We start from the raw sequence: 17,335 nt of genomic DNA, 5'->3' as shown, positions 1-17,335 counted from the left end.
TGGTCCCCTCCGAGGTTCGCCAGGGGAGATCGCTTCTGAGCTGGCTCATGCATGAGCCCCATTTTTTAGATAAAAAACAGAAGCTTAATGGGGTTAAGGGTCTGACTCAAGAAGATACAGCCTAAAGGGCCAGAGGCAGGTGCATTCACCTATTTCCACCCCCACCCCACCTCCTCTGCAAGGTGGGTGCAGCCAAGGGGCGGCTCGTGCTATCCAGGTGGGAAGGACACCTGCTCTGCCTCTGATGGCAGGTGCCACCACTCCACAGATGTCGCTCTGCTCAGTCCTGGCACAGCCTGGCGTGGCCGGTTCCTGCCCTGACTTCACACATGTCCCTTAGGCCAGGAGGGGACATCAGCCTGGCACCTGATGCTGGCGGGACTCGAGCCAGATCTGCCGGCTGAAAGCCCCTCCTCTCTCTTCCCCATCACTCCCTCGCCTGTCTCCACCCGCTGAGAGCTAGTGCAGGGCCCTTACCTTGATGCAGTCAGCCGACGACCCTGTCATCCTGAAAAGCACACCATGGGCACAAGCTGGCCCATGGTCCTGCCAGTGGGGCTGGCAGCCCTGGCCGTCTGGGTGCTGGCCCCTCTCACCAGCTGGGAGCTTGGGCTCGTTGCACCCCCTCTCTGCTCCTCACTCTTAGGAGGGTGAGGCCAGAAGCCCACCTCCAGGGGGACTGTGTGGTCAGGTGAGGTGACCCACGTGAGCAGTAACTACAGTGGGCGCAGGCTGAGGACAACGCCAGGTCACTGCAAGCGAGCCGTATCCTCCTCATCCATCATTAAGTTAGCCGTGCCGTTGTGTGACTGTGTTGGGGACCCAGCGTGGGGAGAGAGCCAGGCGGACCCCAGCTCACCGCTTGCTGGGTTAGCCATGGCTCTCATCTATGGAAGAACGATTATAACCACAGGGCCTCGGGCAGCCCCCTGGGGTGAGGCCCACCGGGACCCAGAACCAGTGATCAAGGTGGCCTTTGGGCTCTGGCTTCTGCTTTTCCACTAGAGGGCAGTGGTGGGCGGGAGCCGCCCCTCCAGGTTTGGACCTGCAGGGAGCTGGCCTGATGCCTCCGTCTGGATGGGGTAAACCGAGGCCCAGTTCTGGGGGGGACTTGCTCAAAGCCATGCAATGAAGGAACCACCCCCCCAAGCTCCCTGGGCTCATCCGTGGGCTTGTTAATAATGGGGGCTTGTGGGCAGACACACCACAGGCTGGTGACACGTGAAGGAACCAACGTCTGGGGGGAGGGGGCGTCAGGGGGTCTCAAACCTGGGATCACTGGCACCACCAGCTCCAGGAGCCCGAATTTCAAGGGCCTGCTGCCAATCCTGGAGCTCATAGACTTGCTCAGAAAAGCTTTCGTTCATAAGCTTTCGTTCATAAACCACCAAAAGATGGTTTTTATTACCACACTGATGGCATTTTTTCTGATGACAGAAATATCACCTGCAGGTTATGAGAGCGATCCACAGAACCCGTGGAGCGTCATGAACGGTTTGTCGCTGACGCCGTCACTTTGATGGCCACAGTGAACGTTTCTTTCCCCCCTTTGATTTTGCTTCTCTAAACATGTTCAAAAGCAGGCACGGCTCCGGTCTGTGGTGTGTGGAATCCCCACCCCGCCCCGGGGGCTATGTTGAGAATATCTTCACGTGCTCAGCCACGGTCCTGCCACAGCCCCAGAGGGAGACCTGGCCACCTCACAGGGATGGGGTGAGGACAGCCCCGTGGCCCAGTCAAAGAAACAAGCTCAAGTCCATGGCCGTGGGGTGTGCGTGACCCCCTTTCAAGTGCAGAGCTGGGATGGCGGCTGCTGGGGGCACCCATGTCATCCCCGGTCCCGGGCCTGTTCACGTCTCACTCCGGTCGCAGGCAACACTGTGTATCCCAGAAGGGAACAGACCCAACGGTCCTTTCTCCACACACATGCTTGTGTTCTGGGATCTCCTAGCGTCTGTGGGTCCTCTTCACTCAGACATGGCCGTGCATGCCCTCAAGGCTCCCCCATGCGGCACGAACCTTGTCTGGGAAGCGGCCCGGTCCAGTCGTGTCCCCTCGGGTGACGGGTGGCCAGGCCAGCCCTTTCGGGTCACGCTGCTGAAAGGAAGGTGCACTTGACTTTATTTTATTTTATTTTATTTATTTCTTTTTATTTCTTTTTTTTATTCTTATGTTAATCCCCATACATTACATCATTAGTTTTAAATGAAGTGTTCCATGATTCATTGTTTGTGCATAACACCCAGTGCTCCATGCAGAATGTGCCCTCCTCAATACCCACCACTAGGCTAACCCATCCTCCCACCCCCCTCCCCTCTAGAACCCTCAGTTTGTTTTTCAGAGTCCATCGTCTCTCATGGTTCGTCTATTTTATTTTTTTTTAAGCAAGATTTCTAATAGGGTCTCTAAAAGATGAAGACAATACATTTAGGGCTTAGGTGCCTTGTTTTTCAGTGAATTCTGGGCTCCGTGGCGAGACCACCTCCCACTCACCCACGTCAAGGAAACCCTGGGGCTTCCCGTACTGATTCTTTGCCCATCGACATTAGGTTAGGGATGGCAGTGTGGGAGGGCCGTATCACTGAGAGAATTCTCAGGGCCACGCGCGGGGGTGCGGGGGAGCCGTGATCCCTGCAGTCTGGCAGCTGGGGAGCCACGGCTCCATAACCGTGACCCACGAGCTCTCAGCACAGCCCCTTCTAGCTCACACACAGGGAAACTGAGAAACTGAGGCCCAGAGACAGGTGCGTATGGTCTGCCAGGGAGCTGGGATTAAAAACACAGGGGCCCTCGCCCAGCTGGATCCCATGAGAGAAACTGCCAGGCTGGGGGAGTGGAGCTTCTAGACCCCAAGTCTCCAGTGGTGGGAAATCCCACAGTAGAGCCCCAGCCTGGGGACTCTCGGGATCAGACTGTGTCCACAGGGCTGTGGGGCCTGGGGCCTTTGTCGTCCCACCTGGGAGCAGGCCACTACAGACCTGGCCGGCTGGTCAAAGCCTTTGAAATCAAAGGTGCAGGGGAAGCCTGAGTGTGTGGGGCCCCCTGCAAGGCCCTCAACCTAACCACCTGGAAGCCCCAGTTAGTGACCAGCACGCTGCCCTGGGCACTGGGCGGGGCCCTGGAGGCCAGCCCAGGCCTGCGGCACTGTCCAAGAGCTTGGAGAGTCCCTGGGAGCCCCGGGACGCAGGGGAACTGGCTCGGGGAAGCGGGGTCACAGCTCAGTCCCTGCAGGGCACCCACTAGTGAGCCCGTAGAACCGCCGGTGTGGCCGTGGGCGTCGGAGAGCTCCCCCCACCCACAAGTGGGTCGGGTGGGAATGCTGCCCCATGTAGCCAGGCTCCTGGATTTTCCAGAAGAGCTGGATGTCTGGCTTACTTGTGGAATCTCTACCCCTTGAATTGTTGAAAGGGATTCAGAAGAGTCTGTAGGCTGTGCGTGCTGAGGGCAGCTAGTGGTGGGTGATGCTCAGCGCAGGGGAGTGGGAGATCCAAGGCCCCCCTCCTCCCTGGAAGAAGCCACGTCCTGGGAGCGTGCGGGACACACGGCAAGCGTGTGAGGCTCTGGGGAAAGCTAGCCCATGTCTCTAGATGGAGGATGGTGTCGGGGCTGTTCCACCCGAAGAAGCCCATTGGCCCAGGGAACGGGAGCCAGGCGCCCAGCCCCGAGGCCCAGCATGCCCTGCCTCCCGACTGAGCCAGCGGTGCACCCCCCAGCACTAATCACCCCCTGTGGCTGAGAGTCAGTCTCAGGATGCCTGTGTAAAAATACACATCGGGGTGCTCGTGGGCACTGGCTTGGGCCCCCCACACTCGCTAACCCGCTAACACTGATGGGCTAGGGCGAGTGTCTGCCTCCTTCCGTCTCAAGGACGGGACAGGAAGCACAGAAAGGTTAAGAAAGTTGCCACCTGAGGAGGGAATGGCCCTGGTGGGGGGGCTGGGGGGGAGGTGACTCTGCGCACCTGCCTGATTATCTGAAGGAAGACGTGCCCTTTGGGACCGGGGTGCTGCTCAGACTTGCCTGAGGACCAGGGTTGCTTGGGAACTTGTTAAAAAGTCCAGATTTCTGGGCCTGACCTGGGAGATCCTGACATGGCGGGTTTGGAGTCTACAGTCTAATTTTAAGGACAGCCCAGGTGGCTTATCACGAGCAAATATGGGTCACGGGAGACCCTGCCCGTCTTCACTGACCCACTGGGCCCGGCACACAGTAGGTGCTCAGTAAGTGCTGAGTTCCCCAGCCAGTTTCCCCCAAGGCCCAGCTGCAGAAACCAGGACCCCGTGAGTGGGGAGCTCTCCTAGGCCCAGCGAAGAAGGGGCCCTCCCAGCCTCCCTCCTCCCTGGGGCACCCCAAAGTGCCTGCACCCCAGCGGGGGTCTGAGAGCCTCCGGGATCCTGCAATTCCCGGCAGGCTGTTCCCCCCCTCCCAGGTCGGGAATGCTGACCCGGGACTTCCGATACAGATAAGGAGGAGGAAGGTCAGGGAGGAGACTGGGCCCCTTCCAGGCAGGGCGGGCCGCAGCTGTGGGCACGACCAATGACCTGGGCGGACTGCTCCGGCCACCTGACTCGAGCCTGGAGGGCCTGGCTGGCTGAAAACGTGCGCCTTCCTGCCCCGGCCGGCGCCAAGTGGCAGACCTTCCCGAGAGGCCCAGACAGCCGCCGTGTTGGTGTCAGCCACAGGTGAGGGGCCCCAGGGAGCCTCCCTCCCTTCCTCGGCCGGTCTGCTCCCTGGCAGGGTAAGTTCTAGGCCCCTGGGCTGGATCCGCACCAGGAGGAGCCGCCCTTACACTGCAGCCCCCAGTCTGGCGCTCAGGGTCACCCACAGGTGGGGCCGGGGAGGGTGTGCGTGGGGGGGTGCACCCCGAGAGCAGCCTGGTCAGCCTGGGATTCAGGGGGCCAAGGAAGGGCCAGCCTGGTGTCCCCACGTCCGAGAGAGGGGCGGAGAGCCGGGCGGGTGAAGCTGGATGTCCTCACGGTGGCCACTGTGAGGGGGGGATATGCCTCCCCACAGGTGGGGGCTTCTGCAGCACTCAGGAGGCAGTGGCCCCAGGGGTTCTGATCCTGGCTGAGCCCCTGGGGGCAAGTGATTCTGCCCCTCTGCACCTCAGTTTCCCTGTCTGTAGGGTGAGAGCGTCCCAGGGGCCCAGCCCGGGTCCACACTCGGTCAACGGCCGCTCTCCGGTGCTGATGACCGGTGGAGCAGAGCAGGAGCCCTGGGCTGGCGGCGGGGGCCAAGGTCCTGGCCTTCCCTCGCCTCAGTGCTGCCCTGCCCCTCTGTGGACTTCAACACCGGGCTCTCTGCTCCCCTCTTCCTCCAGCCCCCAGGGGCCAAAGTCCCTGCAGCCCCAGGGACTGCCGCTCCTTCCTTCAGGGAGCAGCGAAGGGGCAGCGGGAGAGGGGCGGGGCCTGATGTGGAAGGGACAGAGGAGAGGCTCTGTCCTCACCGTCCGGAGACCCCGCGGGGGAGTTTGCGCAGGCTGCCCGGAGTGAGGGGCCTCTCTGTGAGCCCGGGCCAGGTGCTACTCCTGTCCGCACCTCAGTTTCTGCACGTGCACGAGGAGCCTCGTGACCGCCCCCCTCCGCAGTGGTTGCAGGACTCTCATGGGGCCCGTGGAGGGGTCCTCGTCCTTGATTTACAGAGGCCCCAGGCTGTGGGCAGCACAACCTGCCCGAGGGTAGCGCTGGACTAGAATGGTCTTCCCAAGGCCTGCCTGGGTGGCCCCGGTGCTTTGGCTCTGCCCCTCGCGTCCTCCTAGCCCCGCTGAGCGAGGCTCCCGGGCTGGCCACGGCCAGCAGACCTGGGACTTCGCCCTCGGCCGGCGGCTCCAGGCCTGGCTGCACCTGCCAAGTCTTCGGCCGTAATGGTTCTCTGTCCACACACCTTGTGTGTGTTCCAGCTTGCTGGGACTTTTTGATTTTTTAGAACAGGTCTAGATTTACAAAACAATTGCCAAGATAGCACAGAGTTCTCATGAGCCCTCCCACCCGGTCTCCCTGACTACTGACATCTTACATTAGATGGGTACATTCGTCACAACTGAGGAACCAATATTCATCCATTATTCTTAAGTAAAGCCCACACTTGGTTCAGATTCCTTTAGTCTTCACCCGATGTCCCTCCCCCATCCCAGGAGCCCGTCTGGGACGTCACGTGACACGTCTTCCCGTCTCCCCAGGCGGCTCCGGGCTGCAACGGCTTCTCAGACTTCCCTGGTTTGCGATGATTTTCGTGAGGAGTCCTGGGCAGGTGTTCTGCGTGGCGTCCCTCCGTGAGGACTGGTCTGATTATTTCTCGTGATCAGACGGGGATCGTGGGTTCTAGGGAGGAAGACCCTGGGGGCGCAGTGCCCGCCCATCCCATCAGGTCAAGGGCACCTGCCATCGAGGGGACCGGTCCCTGGGATGGTGACCTTGACCCCGTGGCCGAGGTGGGGTTTGCCAGGTTTCCTGAGCACACAGCCAGCCCCCCTCCTGGCCCTCCCAAGCTGTGCCCTGAGCAGGCCATGCACCATGCACGCCTGGGGACTGGAGGGGGGTGGCATGGGTTCCCTCCTGGAGGGTGGCACATCCACATAAGTCACTGGGAGCTCTCCTGCTCGGGAGATCTGTCCCTTCTCCCTCATTCATTCATTTGCTCATTTATTTATGTTGGATAGACTCACATACTGATTTTATACTTTGGGGTGTAATCTAATACTAATTAATTTCGTTGCTCAAATTTTTCTAGCTTTGGCCATTGGGAGCTCTTTCACTTGGCTGCTCTGTCCTTTGACTCACCCCATCATGTGAGATTTCATTCATTCATTCACTCATTCATTCATCATTCACTTCCTTCCTTGCTGGCGCCACAAGCCAGGCCCATCCTGTACCTTTGCCTGCCTGGTCTTGGAATCAGCCATTTCTCCAAGGGTCCCGATTCCTTTAGTCAGAGAATGGTCTTAGAAAGCAAGATCTGTCTGCACTCTTGAGTGTGCCTGGGTCTTTTGGACGCAGATCTGCAAGTGTGAGTACACTAACCTGTGTGTGTATGTGTATCTCTAAGTTAGTGCATGCGTGCATCTAACCGGGGTACGCACGTGGATCTAAGTATTTCTGTAGGTAAAATATGTCTCCATTAACTGAGACCTGATGTCTCCGCCTCTCATCCATCCCCACGGGGACCGTCCTGGCCCCTCTCCTTCATTCACTCCAGCAGTGAGAAGCCTGGCTTTCACCATTTACCGTCCGTCTACTCTATTGTTCAAACTCCCCCTGCTCTGCACATGTGCGGAAGTATAAGAATTTGTCCCCTTGCCTCGTGGGGAGCAGCGTGACCAGCTGGAGCCCAGTGTGAACACATGACTCCTTTGGGCTTCGGTCTGGCGCGCCCACTGCCACCTTCAGTGAGGTTGGCTCATGCGTGGGTAACACGGTCCCTGTTGGGTCACGCTGCTTCCATCCTGGTGTCCCCTGACCTCCTCCTGCAGGTCCTGGGCACACTGTCGCATTCCTTGACAAACGCGTGATGTCATGCAGCCGCCGCCACGGCTCTCGTGACCGGTTCACCGCCCTGCAAAATGCCCATGCTGCACCTACTCAGCCCCCTGCTCGTTTACGGCCCTTCGTGAAGGCCAGCCAGTGTGGGCCCCCAGGTGCTGGCTGGAGCCTCACGAGCTTGACTGCTGGGCTCCTTCCAAGGAGCTGCTGTTAGGAGGAGCTCCGACACCCCTGTGGCGCGGGCGGTCGTGTGCTCTGGAGGGGGGGCCGCGGGTCAAGGATGTGGTTTTTTAGGTGCTGGTGGCTCAGCTGCCCTCAGGTTGGCCCCTGCACCTGCCCTCCGCGGTCCTCCACGAGTGTGCTGACCAATGCTGGGTGCTGCTGACCCGGGAGGTGACAGAGGCTCTGGGGATCATTCTGCACTTCTCGCTGGGGGGAGATTGAGCATGATTTCACCTCTTTTAAGATATCAGGCAGGTAGGAGCTGCCTGCTCTGGGTCCTCACTCCTTCTCGGTAGAGTGCTGGGTCCTCTCTGGCACGGAGTAGGGCCAGCGTTGACTGGGGCCAGCTTCTCAGGGGCCGTTCCACTAAAAACAGCCACGGGGAGGGGACCGAGGCCCAGCCCAGCTCCGAGCCAAAACCAGCAATACATTCTGTTTGTTGAAAATTTGAAGGAAAGGGGGCTGGGGAAATACCAGACAAAACCCGACTGAAGAACGTTCTCCAAACACGGACCTGCCCGTCCTCCTCAAAAGTAAGGTCCCCCAAACCAAGGACATTCAAATGAGGTGGTGCCCTCTGTGGCTCCGGGGACAGACAGGACCTCAGGGAAACACGGACGCACTTGCACGAAGCGCGGACCTTGGTGAATAAGGACGAGTCGGTGTTGGCACAGGAGTGTGACGCGTTCATCTCCTCACCTGCCACCCCGGCCGCCCTCCCCGACCCGTTACACACTCGGTTTGTGTTTGTCTGATGCCTTTCTCGTGCGGACACCGGGTTTTAGTTTGGGGAGGAAGAGCACGGCGTGACGCGCTGCCCTTACCACATCCCGGCAGGGACAGGGCCTGTCCCTGCTGGCGTCCGCCTTGATCGCCGTGGTGTTTGTGGGGACCCATGGAGAGCAGTGCTTTCCTGCATTTCCACACGGCGCCCGGCCGGGGGATGGAGGGGCTACACGTATTAGCTGGAATTCTACCCCAGGGAATATCTGTGTCTTCTCCACTTACTTAGGTATTCAATCACTCACATTAGTGTGGGCTTCTGGGTATTTCTTCTGTATTTCAGGTTACAACCTTTATTTTGGTGCTCTGAGGGTCTAGCTTTGGCCATTGGGAGCTCTTCACTGGCTCCTGTGTCCCGTCATTGTGGGGATCTATCCGTCTATCTGTCCCTTGTCCATCCCTCCCTCCCTCCCCACCTCCTACAAGATGGCACTACAAGGTGCTGGGCTTGGTGTTTATCCCAGAGGGGAGTGCATCTCACCTGCCAGGGCCTGGCTCAGAGCCCCTCCTCCAGCAGCCTCCCCAGCTGTCTGCAGGCAGGATCCCCGCTGTGTAGTGGCCCCGGGCTCTCTGCGCGTCCTCTGTCATGCTGGCCCCAGCTGTGCCATCTGGTTTCCGTCCGTTTCCTGGGCTGTGCTTACTCCGGAGGGCAGGCCGTCTGACGCATCCGTGCCCCGGTGCCCCGGACTGGGCTGGGCGCAGAGCAGGGCTGGCGGGTTTGGGCTGGGCAATGCTGCCGGCCCCCGACCCCTGCCCGCATTGAACAGCAATGACAGTAGGTGCTCTCCTTTGTGCCAGCCTCTCTGCCCGCCAGGGGAGGCTAGAGCACCCACATTTCGCTCTTCAGCACCCCTGCGCCGTAGCACGTGGCCAGCATGGGAGCCCGCGGGACGGGCGTGCGGGGTGGCTGGGCCCCGGGGCTGCCCTCTGTGAACGCAGGAAGGCCCTGCCAGGGAGAGCGAGGTGGAGGCCGTGCCCATCGCGCAGCGAGTCAGGGGAGCACCCGGGCTGCCGCCAGAGCAGTGTCGCGGCCTGTGAGTCCTCGCTGCTGGCCTGGGAAGGGCGCGGGTGTGGCCGGTGAGGGGCAGTGGCTCAGGGGCATCGGGGGGCCGTGGGGAGGGGGCTGCGACCCTGACCCCGCCTCTCTGACATGGGTCAGAGGGCAGGAGTGCTGCGTCCCGGCCCTGCCAGGCGCCTTCACACGCACATCGGGGCTCCGAGGCCGGGGACCTCACTGGCACTCACGCCCGGCTCCAGGCCCGCGTGCTTCCCTCCGGCCCAGCGGCCTCCCGGGAGAGCCGGGAAGAAGGCCAGCCACCGGAGGGTGGGCGGCCGGAAAAGGTCAGCGTCTGTCCGACTTACCGCATCAGGTGGCAGGTGTTCCGTGTCCTGTGGGGCCTGGGCCCCCCCTGCCCCCTTTGCTGGTACTGTGTCTGTCATTTAACACACACACGCACGTAGGCCCTTCTGTGCCCGGAGGCGCTCCCGTCGTGGGTCCTTGTGTGCTAACCAAGTGACGGTGTATTCGGAGACCCCAGTTCCAGTGCCCACGGGATCAGGGCGCTCCGGTGCTGGGGAAGGGCCGGCTTGTGCGACTCGGTGGGGGGCGGTTGGGGAGGCTGGAAGGAGGCAGTGTCTGAGGGAGACTGTGGGGAGTGGGGGTCAGAGCCCGGCGGAGCAGGTGACCAGGAAGAGGGACGTGCAAGTGTGGCCGAGGCTGGAGGCTCCGTTGTCAACAGGAAGAGGGGGCTGGTGGTGCCGGTGGCTCAGGGGAAAGGTGGGGGAGGAGTGGGTAGCGGGGGGCAGGTGTCCAGTTCCCCGCCAAGGGGAATGCCCTGCAGCTCCAGCTCCGCCCCCAGGTCCGAGATAGATGGTATCCTGGGCTGATGCGTGCAGACAGAAGGTTCTAGAAGTCCTGACCTGCAGGAGCTCACAGGGCTGGTGTAGATGGAGAGTGCGGGCAGAGGGACACCAGGAGGAGGGAGGAGGTGTTTAGAAGGGGCCTGAGGTCAGCTGGGCGGAGGAAACAGGGAGGAGAGGGCCACTGGAGGCAACACGAGGGAGCTGGTGTGGACAAGGCCGGTTTTGAGGGGTGGTGGGTGGGTGAGGAGGCTGAGGAGGGAATGAGGAGGTGTTGCCGGAAAGGGAGCCGAGAGAGGGGAAGCAGCCAAACACATGCCCTGAACCCCCTCAGTGACCTGGGGGCTGACAGTGTCCCCCTCACCCGTCCCAGCACAGCCCGAGGGGGACTTCTGGGAGTCCTGCGGAAATTCCCACCTTAGCTCTCCGCCCACCCGCCTGCCCTGACCTGGGCCTGGTTTCCAGGGAGATGGTCTTGGCTGGGAGGACTTCCCCGCCCCGGGAGGCTGGGGTTCGGTTAATGTTTGCATAAGCCTGGTTCCAGATCCAGCCCCTGGTGACTGGGCTGCAGAGAATGTCCAGAATTCCAGCCCAGAATTCCAGCCGGGGGCCCACCCAGAGTCAGGAATGTTGGTGCTCTGGGGAGTGAGCTTCGGTGGGACCAGGGTTTCTCTGGGGTCTCCTCTGTAAGCTGGGGTGACCGAGACCTCTCTACCCCTGTCTCCTCTGTGCTAACCCCTCTGGGTCACCCCATGGCTCACAGCCAAACGGTCCAGGGGGTTGGACGTGCCTGTCCCACAAAGGGAGAAACCACGGTGCTCCTGAGACTGGGCCACTCCTGGCTGGATGTCTCCTGAGGACCCCATCTGTCCTTTAGTAGAGGAGGGGGCTACTCAGAGCTGGCAGGCCCTGCAGGGCCCCCCCGCGATGTGACAGGAGGACATGCCCACAGGGCCTTGCTCCCTGAGAGGGCCATGAAAACAGCCTTTATGCATTTCTGACCAGCTTCCTCTGAGGACCCAAGGTGCCTTATTTGGGATGCTGAGAAGGGGCACCCCTCTTCTGAAAGCTCTGTTTCTGGCCAGGTCAGATGAAGGAGCACAGTTTGGAGCCTGCCCGGCAGATACGCCCGGGCACCTGGCCAGCTCTCGGGCCGGCCCTGCCAGGCCAAGGAGGAGCTGCTGGACCGTCAGTGGGTCCCTGGCTTGAGGGCGCCGCCTGCCCTGACAGGGCCGGATGACCATGACCCAGGCCGTGGCGGGGGTGTGGGCGTCTTCAGTCCCGGCCGAGCTTGGGAAACGCTGACAGCTTCCTGCAACTCTGTGACCTGGCCCGGGGTGGCCATCCATCATCATAAGCCTGTTTGGTCCCAATATCCTTGTTTTGCAAAGAGCAGTTCCTGAAATCTCGGGGACTAGAGCTTTGCTCATCTTTTGATTGGGGTGGTTTCAGCCACTAAGGCCAAAAATAACAAACACAGGCCGAGGCTTGCTGAGCACAGCCCTGTTCTAGGCCTTTATGTGTGTCCCGGGGCAGCTGGGTGCCAGGCTCCAGGCCGGTGGCATCTCAGACCCGGGCATGCTGAGGACGGGCATCTCCAGCCCCACCTTCCCGGTTCCTCGGCCCCAGGCGGGGCTCAGGAAAGTTCCCGTGTGCCTTGGAAGGTCTGCGGTGGTCCTTTGCCCATTTGCCTGTCTGGGAAATGGCACTAGGCCGGGTCACATCTGCATCTTACACCAGGACAGACGATGGGGTGTTGCTTAGCGTGGACCATGCGAACACTGGGGACCCTCTTTCCTGCGACCCTGGGGGAGGGTCCCTCCCTTCCCGCGTTTCGGTTCCCCGTCCGTAAGCCTGTTACCCAGTCACCTGTCTTTATGTGGCGCTCATCTCCCGAGCTCTAAGCGCTGGGTCTTGCGAATCCGTGACAGGTTAACTGTGTGTGCAGTGACTGCTGTAATCAGGGGCTGGAGGGAGGCAGGACACACTCCACGGATTCAATCCTGTGCCAGCTTAAAGCCTGTTTCTGTCCCCGGCGCCAGGGCCGGCCTCCACCCTCCACTTGAACCTTTGTATATCCCAGTCCATTGCGACAGGGAACACCTTTGGGCGGCCTCCTTCCTCCTTGGGGGGCCGGGGAATCCTGAGATGCTTTTCCGCGAATCCCCACCCCACCCATCCTCTGCAGCAGAACCCACTCAAGGGCCAAATCAAGTCTGTTTTGTAAATAAGGTTTTACCAGCACACCGAGCACCTAATTTGTGTGACCGCCGCCTACTTGGTATGGTCACCATCACCCGGCCTGGACCCACCGACGGCCCTTTGCAGAAAGCGTTGCTACCCCAGCTCTAGAATTGCCTGTGTGGCCCTGGCTTGTTTCTACTGCCCAGGGCACCCGCTGAGTGGGGAGTAGTCACATACCCTACCCCACCCACCCCAGGGGCCTGCACATTCCTAAGATTCAGCGTTATGGCCTGTTGTGGATTAACCCTCAGGGCAAGAGTGTGACCCAGCCTCTCGAGCTTCCATAAAGCTGCATGCCTAGGGTTTTCTAGGTGGAGGCTGGGTTTAAGTCCCCTTCTGTCTGGGCCTGGCCCTGGGAAGACCTCTACACCCCCTCTTTGCCTAGGCCCTCTTCCTCTGAGACTCGGCCCGAGGGCCTCCACCTCTAGGAAGCCTTCCTTGATTTCGTCCTCCACCCCTTTCCATCCTAGGCTTCCCTTTGCCACTGCAAGGATTATCCCAGGCCATTTCTAAGTCTGTCTCCCCAACTTGTCTGTGAGCCCTGCATGGGTGGGGACCTGGAAGGCAGAGCTGAGACAGTGGGACCAAGATCGTGGGTGGCAGGGGGAACTCCAAACCCCAGGAAGCAGAGCTATCTCAGGGTGGAGTAAGGGATCCACCAAGACGCTGAGCCATGTGCTAGGGAGGCTGCCGGGTGATCCCAGCTGGGCATGGGGGAGGCCTGGGTCATCACAGTCCCAGACACTCGGGGATGCTTTAGGACCACATGACAAATTCAAAATCGCCTTTTGTCGTCATTTGACTCCAATGGTTGCTATCTGCCCCCTGGGCTAAAAAATAAAAAATAAGCAGAGGGTGGAGGGCAACCTTCAGGCCCTGCCTCCTGCCTCTGGATCGCAGCCTGGGGCTCCGTCCCCACTGAGCCAGGGTCAGGGTCCGAGCCAGGGTCCAGGTCCAAGCCGGGGTCCAGGGTCCAGGTCTGGGTTGGGGTCCAGGTCCAAGCTGGGGTCTGGGTCCGAGCCCGGGTCCAGGTCTGAGTCTGGGTCCAGGTCTGAGCTGGGGTTAGGGTCCGGGCCCAAGCTGGGTCCGGGTCCATGTCTGTGGTCCTAGGGTCTGGCAGGAGCTGCCTCAGGGCTCTGAGGACGGGAATCTCTGCCTGTCAGGGACTGGATTTAGGGAGGAAGAGGGGGCCCCCTGAACCTTCTGAGAATGCCCTAGAAGTTACAGCGGAAGGCTTGACTGGGGGCTTCAGGGCTGCAGCTGGGCCCCCTCCGGAGGTGTAGACTTTCCCAAGGGAAGGACGCAGAACCGGTTTGGGGACTTCCCAGTGCTACCTGGGGCCACATTCATCTTGAAGGAAGCCTTTGACAGTCTTCCACACAAAGGACGCAGGGGAGATAGGGAGCGGCAGTGCGTGTTTAAGGGTGTGTGGAGTGTCAGGGCCCCGCCTTGAGGAGGCCCTGCCAGGGGTCCTTGTCCCTGTCGCTCTCCAAACCTCCGTTTCCTTGCATGACTCCCCGAGGCCGCAGGGAAGACACCGGCCGGGGCTGCACCAGCCTGCACGCCCCCCGAGTGTGGGCTCCAGCGCCCGGTACGCGGCGGTCAGCCCCTGGCCCTCTGCACACGCACGTGCTTTCCCAGGTGACAGTAGCCGTGCCCACGGCATCCACACTGGCTAGAAAATGCATCTCTTGCATTTGTCCTGAGAAGCCATCCGTCTTCCTCAAATGTGCCTGCCACCGGGGAAAGCGCCTCCGTTGGGTGGTTTGGTCGGCTTCCTATGCAGCGCCCTCGGGAGGGAGAGAAAGGCTGGCCGGAGAGGTGGGCGTGAGGGGAGAGCGCTGAGGACGCGGAGTCTGGCTGTGGACGGCGGGGCAGCACCCGCTGACCCTTACAGTTCAGTGAGACATCCGCTGGTCCCTGTGATGGGAAAAGGGACAGAGGTGAACTCTTGTTCTCTGAATTGCCACCTGAAAATAATTAAAATCAGGGTTTGGTGATGGAAGACACAAGGATCTGATTCCTGTGAAAACCCCAGGCTCGGGCAGGACGTGCCCTCCAGAGCTCCTGGGAGTCGGCCTGTGGTTTCTCTGGCTGCTTGTCTCACGCCTTGGAGAGTCAGGGCATCTGCTTTGGCGCCGGGGACACCTGAGACCCCAGCTGTGTGCAGGTGCCATGGGAGGGCGGACCTGAGACACCAGCTGGTGGCACTGCCCTTGGGCTGGGTGACCCTGGACAGCTGCCAACCCCACGCCCATCTGCCTCTCAGTCCAGCAGATGGCCGTAATATTCACGCCAGGAGGGCTGTATCCCCTGGATCTAGCATCTTCTTGGCAAGTGGCGATTGGAATTTATTACAACAACCGTGTCCGGCCCCAGGGCTATTGCAGGTGTGTGGGGGGGCACTTAGAGTCCCCCAAATCCGACTGCCATCTGCACGGGGCAGAGCGAGGCCCAGGAAGTGACAAGCTATCCCACAGGGCCTCAGGACTGGGCTGTGTGGGCCTGCCCCCTGCCCACCCTGCAGGAGGGACCCTTGTTTGGAAAGTCCCCTGACCTAGAAAGCTCATGTTCTTCCTCTGGAAGGCTCTTGGGGGTGCACTTGCAGAATTGGGGTACACTAGAGTTGGGGTGCACTGTGCAGTCGAGACCCTGGATTGGGGTGTGCTGTGTGGAATTGGGCTGCATTCTGTGGGGTCAGTGTGTGAGTGCAGAGTCAGAGTGCTGGGCACAGTTGGGGAAGCCCTTGGAAACTGCCCCGGCCTCGGGCCAAGAGCACAGCTGCGGATACAAACAGGATACAGGGTCCGGGCCCCAGCGGGGGACAATGGCCAGGAGAGGAAATGTGTCCAGGCCCTTTTATGGATGTGGAGCCCATCTGGGGCCTCTTTCAGTACAATTTCCAGAAAAACAAAGCCAAGCATCTCATGTTCTGCACACTGTGGGTTCTGGAACACGGGCTGAAGAGTTCGGGGTCCCAGCTCACAGACATGAGACGGAGGCCGAGAGGAGCAGGGGCCTGCAGTGGGTTGGAGAGGGTGGGCTCAGTGCCCGTGCCGGGCTTCTGCCTGCGGACGCCCCCCCACCCCACCCCGAGCTGTGGCACAGCCAGCCCTGGGCTGCAGGGTGGGCGGCAGGGCCGGGGAGGGCGCTGGTGGAGGTGCTGACCTTCGGACGCGTCCCTCTTTCTCCGTTTGCCTGGTAGCTGCATCCCCTGCTGTCGTGGGCCTCGGCCACGGGAGAGGCCCAGACACTCAGCATTTGTAAAATGAACGAACATTCAGGTGTAGCTGTGGTAACGGGCTGCACATGGCCTGCTAGAGACTTCTGCATCTAGTTTAATGCTCGTGAGGACCCAGAGCAAAACCACAGAAGAGCATCTGAGCCCCCTGGGGCTTCTCTGAGAAACCAAAGCACCCAGGGCGTGTGGCCAGCACGGCAGAGCTGACCTGCAAGGTGTGCTGTCCTTGGACGCAGGTGTCCACCTCCCACCCTGTGGGGCAGCCTGAGCTCTGCTCTCTGGTGAGCAGGCCGGAGGAGGCTGTGGGCCCATCTGCGGGCGTCCACAGGTCCCCGGTGCCAGTGCAAAGGGGGGCTGGGGCGCCTGTGTCTGGATGGGGGAGGCAGGCTCGCCCAGGAGAGTGGCCACGGCAGGGGAGCACCCAGCCTACAGAGAAGGTGCAAGGAATCCAACTTCTGAGGTTCAGCGGGTCCTTGCGAGGGGTAGGGCATCACCATTTCCAGGGCTGTGAAGACAGGCACAGGGAGCTGGGCAAGGTTGGAGGCAGAACTGGGGTGGACGGAGGAGGGTGGAGAGATGGAGGGGCAGGTGTCTGCGAGGAAGGGGTGCTAAGGACTCGCACCTGGGAGGAGCTTCAGGACAGGGCACCTGGACCTCGTTTAGGGCCCCCTCTTGCCCCAGAGGTGGGCAGGAGGACGGAGCCTCGAAGGCCTGCAGGTCGCTGAGGCTGCGGGGAGCCACAGCGGGGAGCCACGGCGGGCAGGCAGGTGGGCACCCGCGTTCACTAACTGCCCTGTCCTTGGCCTGCTTCCCACTCCCCTGGGCGTCTAGGAGTTTGGGGCGGGATGGTGGCCCCACAGGTGTATCCAGGGGAACCTCCAGACACGATCTCGTCTGGGAAAAGTGTCTCTGTAGGTATAATTAAGGTAAGGGTCTCGAGATGAGGTGGGCCCCAAATACAATACGAAAGGGAAGAGCCACACAGGGTGGCCAGGTGGTGACGGGAGACAGAGCTGTGTGGCCAGGAGCCCGGGAGCTGGAAGAGATGGGAAGGACCCTCTGGAGCCTCCAGAGGGAGCGCGGCCCTGCCCACACCTTGATTTAGACTTCTGGCCTCCGGACGGGGAGGGAATAGGCCTCGGTCACTTTAAGGCACCCAGTCCACGGAGCTTTGTCCCCGAAGCCCCAGGGCATTGGCACAGTGACCATCACAGCTGTCCCTCCAGAGAGACAGCTACTCCTACCCCACGGAGGGGACAGCCTGGACCTCCCAGTGGGAAGCCGGAGCTGCTGTGGAAGCTGCCTCCCCTCTTGCTCTGCGGCCCCCCAGTCCCCTGGGACCCACCGAGTAGCTTCCAGTTGTCCCCGTTAGTCGGCCTGCGGTCATGGGGACGGTGAAAACGTCCTGCCTGACCCCTGGCTCCGTCTGTGCGGTCTCCGTGCAGTGGGACGTGGCCGGGCCGGGCGTGGTGGGGGCCCGAGTGTCAGGCCTGGCTCTGCTGGTGAC

The 17,335-nt window shown here is 61.0% G+C and overlaps 1 protein-coding gene across 7 annotated transcripts in view; it reads left to right on the top strand.

The window, feature by feature from the left end:
* The first annotated feature begins 4,546 nt into the window (after positions 1–4,546).
* The window catches only part of SH3TC1 (SH3 domain and tetratricopeptide repeats 1), a 45,854-nt gene continuing 33,065 nt past the window's right edge, over positions 4,547–17,335 (top strand). For 4 of the 7 annotated variants that reach the window (XM_054509010.2, XM_064584230.1, XM_064584231.1 and 1 more), the window contains exon 1: positions 4,581–4,738. The gene's annotated coding sequence lies outside the window, so the exon portion shown is untranslated. Of the gene's footprint in view, positions 4,739–17,335 lie in introns of all 7 variants that reach the window. The other 3 variants (XM_064584229.1, XR_010409257.1, XM_064584233.1) reach the window with 3 other exon arrangements.

This window comes from Mirounga angustirostris, unplaced genomic scaffold, assembly GCF_029215605.1.
Source record: "Mirounga angustirostris isolate CCGP_5_RB_7025 unplaced genomic scaffold, mMirAng1.0.hap1 SCAF_2, whole genome shotgun sequence".
In the NCBI taxonomy this organism is placed as follows: domain Eukaryota; kingdom Metazoa; phylum Chordata; class Mammalia; order Carnivora; family Phocidae; genus Mirounga; species Mirounga angustirostris.
Note: the sequence above shows the minus strand (reverse complement) of the source record. Positions and strands in the feature narration are given on the sequence as shown.